The following is a 5,651-nucleotide window of genomic DNA, read 5'->3' on the forward strand; positions in this document are numbered from 1 at the left end:
TGGCACCTTCCAATCCTGGTTTTTCTAAGGGTTAATGGGTGGGAGAGTCTTTTTTAAACAGAGTCCCTCATTTCAATGCACAGAAGAATTACTCTGATTGATATTAAATTGTATTGAAAACAAAATGGACTGAAAAGCAAAACTACTCTGTTGGGGTGGAGGTGGGAGGAAAAGAATGAGTCATTCAGAGCAGGAAGGAGGACTAGGAGAAGGTTCTGTGTCTGTGAATGACAAAGGGGGTCACTCATGCTGCCCCAGTTTTACTTTGGGTGGTCTCAGGAAGGTCCGATTTTTCTTCTCTTTCTTCCTCTTTTATTTGCTTGAAAGTTTCACCAGCTGACCACTCGACTATCTCAACTTTCCTCAAAGTTTTTCTGCCACTCTCTTTCTCATTTGACTTTTTCTTGAGTTTAAATCTCCACTTCCCTTTGTCATTTCCTTTTATGCATCTCTTTGGTTTCTCTCTCTTTTCTTTTAATTTCCAGCTCAGCAAAGAATTTCATGGTCTGTTTATTTACTGCTTGTTTGAACAACTCGGGATCATCTTCCTCTACATTTTCTTCCTTCTTTAATTGTTTTTTCCACTCTTTCACAGTGTGTTCCATGTATTCTTTTCCTGCCTGAATTACATCCAGGGCCCTCTTCTTTTGTTCCCCATCCAGTAGCAACTTGTAAGCTTTGTCCACCGTTTCAAAAGCCTTTTGTGCTCTAAGCATCATCTTGATTTTGTCAGGATGCACCAATATGGACAATTGCTGAAACCTCTTTTATTTCTTCATCTATCACTTCAGAGTCTATCTGAAGAACCTCAAATGGGTTCAAATTGAAATAAGAGGATCCAGGATAGGTCAATCTTTCAATCTGATTTGTGGATGTCAGAACTGAATCTCTCTTCTCTATTTGTTTCACCTCACTGTAGAAGGTCATAAAGGCTTCCTTTGTGCTGCCTCTGCAGGCCAAAGCCCCCCTGTCTCCTGAAGCTGCAATTTCCCCAGCCCAGCCACCACATGACCCCAAGAATATATATGTTGCTTGATTTACATAATCAATTGTTAAATGGTATACATGCATATGTATTTTTAGATTAATTTATATTATATATTTTGCAATTTTTAAAAAATTTTATATGACTCATATTATAAACTTTCCTCTGTCAGAAAGCATATGTTTATATGTTTTCAAACATATTTTCACATTTACAATCATGATATACATGTTAATTACTAACCCTAACCCTAACCCAACCCAAAATTGTATTCTAATTTTAACCCAACAGAAAATTGAATTCTAACCCTAACCTTCCCCAAAATCTATACCTAATTTTCCATAAAAGTGCTTATAATATGCATATTTATTTGCATTTTACTTATATTAAAATATCCAAGTTGTATTAGCTTATATTATTATATATTCATTTATAGGTTTTATATGACATCCCTAAATTTAAAAAAGTATTCCTATGACTCACGTTAAATCCCCTTGTTTTAGAACATATATGTTTATGTATGTTATTATACACAATTTCTGGCAAAAATTCTTCTGAATATTCTTGATTTCTCATATCCATATTCACTTCTAAACCCTAAAGATACACCAACCCCAATTTAATACCAACACTAATTATCCATAACTAACATATATTTACATAAAAGTATGTATAACTATATGAATATGTATGTGTATTTTGACTTACATATTCAGTTATCTATTGCATTCACAATTACATATTCATTATAGGATATATGCACACATACTAAACCCAATTGAAACTCACAGGATACTATTCCCTTTCAGGCATATATTTTATCATTTTTACACATATTTTAAAATGTACATACATATGAATATTCATGTTTCCTGATATACATATTTATTCCCTAAATCAACTTAAAATTTAATACTAACCTTAATCTTATTCCTCTACCTAAATTTAATATTACATAAAAGCATATATACAAATAGGAATATTTATGTGTATTTTATACTTCCTTATTCAATTTTCTTTCATATTTATTTATATAACATATCCAGGCATACCACAATTAAAAAAAAACTGTATACATATGACTCCCAGTATACACTTTGAGTTTCAGAACATGTATGTTTACATATGATTTTAGATATATTTTCACATGTACATTCTTAGGATTATTCATGTTACCCTATATACATATTCATTCCCTATGCTATTCAAAATTTAACACTAACTCTAATTTTTTGTTTGTTTTGGTACTGGCTACTAAACTCAGGGGTGCTCAACCACCAAACCACATCCTCAGGGTTATTTTGCTTTTTATTAAGAGAAAAACTCTCACTGAGTTGCTTAGTGCCTCTTTGTTGCTGAGGCTGGTTTTGAATTTTTGATCGTCCTGTCACAACCTCCAGAGCTGCTGGGGTTACAGGTGTGTGCCACTGCACCAGGCATTAAATTTTAAAACTAATTGAAAAGTCTACAAGTAAACCTAATTTTGTATAAAAACATGTACTCTAATGTGAATGTTTATGGATATTTTGACTTAAGTATTAAAAGATTAATGCCATATATGCCTATACAATATTATATATTCAGGTGAATTTTATATCCATGCACCCTCAACTTAAAAAATGTCTTTTATTTTGATTCTTATGAATATTCTTGTTTGTCAATATACATATTCTTTCCCTAAATCTAATCCTAACCCACCTCAACATAATACTAACCATACTATCCCTACAAGTAAAATTAATTTTACACAATAGCAAGTATATTCATATGAATATATATGTGTATTTTGACATGTATTCAATTATCAATAGTAAATTTACATATAGATAATTTTATATTCATACATGTGATATAGCAATGCTTTCCCTAATGAAAAATGTGTAAATGCATGGCTCATTTTATGCACTTGTTTTCATAACATATATGTATGTGCAATTTGTTTATATTCTCACACATACTTTCTTAGGGCTCTTCATATTTCTTGATATCCATACTCATTCCCTAAACCTAACCCAAACCAAACTGTAAATTTAATACTAACCCTAAATTTATACCATAACTAAACTGAATTTGCATAAAAATGTTTATAGAAATATGAATATTTGTGTGTACTTTGACTTCTATATTCAATATTTGATAGTATATTTGCATATATAGTATATATTCATATATGCAATTTATCCATGCATCCATATTTTTAAAAATGTATTTGTATGACTCACATTAAACCATTTGCTATTTCAATATATTTTCAAGCATACTTTGTGGTGAAAACTCAGCTTTCCTGATGTACATATTCATTCCCTAACCCTATCCCTCAGCCAACCTAAAATGTAATTCTAAACTGAAATTGACCCCATATATACATTTAAATTTTCATAACTGCACATATATAATAGGAAATGTTTTGATTTTACCTTCAATTTTCAATGGTATATTTCCATCTATTTAATGCATAATCACAGATATATTTATCCATGCATCCCACTTAAGAAAAATATGTATTTATATGTCTCACTTTGAACCATGAACTATTTCAAAACATATACATTTTCATACATATTTTCACATATAGATATTTATGAATATTCATGGTTCATGATATATCTTTTCAATCCTTATTCATATATGAAAACCAATCCAAAATCTATTAAGAATCCTAATGTGTAAATAACTAAACCTACTTCACATAAAAGCATATGTGATAATGGAAATAACGTGTATTTTGATTGATATGTTCAATTATAGATATTTGTATACATATTATACTTTCATGTATATAATTTATGAGTGTATCCCTAAAATTAAAAAGCATATCAATAAAATTCACACTAAACCCTTTTATATTTCCAAAGTTTGTTTATGTTTTCATGCATATTTTCACATGTACATTCTTACTAATATTCTTATTTACACATATACATATTAATTTGCTAAACAACTCAAAATTTATAACTCACTCTAACTTTACCCCTGTACCTAAACCTAATTTTATGTAAAAGTTTGTATAGTGATATGAATATATATGTTACTTATTTTAAGAAACTTTCCTGTATCAGAAAGCATATGTTCACATATGCTTTTAAACATATATTCACCCATACAATCTTATAAAAATTTACATTTACTGATACACATTTTAATTTCTAAGCCTCAGCCTAACCTGACCAAAAAATTTCTTCTAACCCTAACCCAATAGAAAATTGAAATCTAACCCTAACATTCACCAACATCTAAATCTGTTTTTAAATATAAGCACTTATACTAATATGCACATTTGTGTGCATTTTTACTTATACATTAAATATCAAAGGTTTGTTATCATATATTGTTATATATTACTTTATAGGTTATATAAAATATGCCTATATTATAAAAGGGTAATCATATGATTTATATTAACCTCCCTTTTGCAGAACATGTATGTTTATATATGTTATCATACACATTTTCATGCAAAAATAATTATGAATGTTCTTGTGTTTTTACCATATTCATTTTTTAACTCTAAAATTATCCCAATCCAAAATTTAATATGAACACTAATTATCCCTATAACCTCACATAATTTTACATAAAAGCATTTATGATAATATAAAAATTAATGTGTATTTTTACTAAAAAGTCACTTATCTATGATATTTTTGCATTCACATAATTACATATTCATTATATGATATGCACGCATCCCAAACCCAAATTAAATAACTGTATTCATATACCTCACAAGATACCATCCCCTAAGAATATGTATTTAAAGATATACACATTTTTACATGTAATACTTGTGAATATTCAAGTTTCCTGATATACATATTCATTTGCTACACCAACTTAAAAGTTAATGCTAACCTTAATCTTATTTCTATACCCATATCTTATTTTACATAAGATATTTATGTAAAATAAATATTTTTATTTATTTGATGGACAAATAAATAAATATTTATTTGTCCATCGCCTGCCTTTCACCTACCCATCACCCACCACTGGAATTTCACCTCCCAATTGTCCGACAGCTGCCAGCAAACTGATCCCAGACCTTCAGTGGAGCGCCAGTTGCCTGCTGTTGCCTGGCAGTTCACTGTTACAGTACCTGCAGGTTTGATTACACATGGCTGCCACTTGTTTGAGACAACAGCCAGGTCCTGTAGGACCCCTGGCTGGACTGACTGAGCCCTGTCTCCAGGATCCCTCAGCCCGATCGATCACTCCCTGTCTCTGGGGCCCTCACACTGACTGACTGTTTCCTGCTGCCAGGACCCCCAGACCAACTGACTGCATCCTATCACCAGGACCCCAGACCGACTGATTGCACCCGGCCTCCAGGAAACCGCAACCACACCAAACACACCCAACCTCCAGTACCCCTGCCTGACCAATGCACCATGCCTCCAGGACTTCCAGCAGACCATGTCCAAACCCTGAGCTGCAGCTCCCCATTTGCCAACACATTTGAAGCCAGAGCAGCCATCTTGGATAATCCTAGAAGCCGTAGCTTGGATCTTTAGGTGGGGCAAATTCCATCCTGAGATGCCTGCTGGAGACTTGAATCTCATTGTCAGGTACCTCTCTAGCATCAGGCTACTGAAGACTGGGAGGTTTGAATAATATATGACTGTTAAAGTGTAGATTTTCTTTCTTCTCCTTATTGAACAATTTTAAG

General features: G+C 31.9%; 1 pseudogene; it reads right to left on the reverse strand.

Annotated features, from left to right (window-relative positions):
* Positions 1 to 240: 240 nt before the first annotated feature.
* Positions 241 to 1,071, reverse strand: LOC124989438 (dnaJ homolog subfamily C member 8-like; annotated as a pseudogene).
* Between the last annotated feature and the right edge of the window lie 4,580 nt (positions 1,072 to 5,651).

The sequence above is a fragment of the Sciurus carolinensis genome, chromosome 7 (genome assembly GCF_902686445.1).
Source record: "Sciurus carolinensis chromosome 7, mSciCar1.2, whole genome shotgun sequence".
NCBI classification, from domain to species: domain Eukaryota; kingdom Metazoa; phylum Chordata; class Mammalia; order Rodentia; family Sciuridae; genus Sciurus; species Sciurus carolinensis.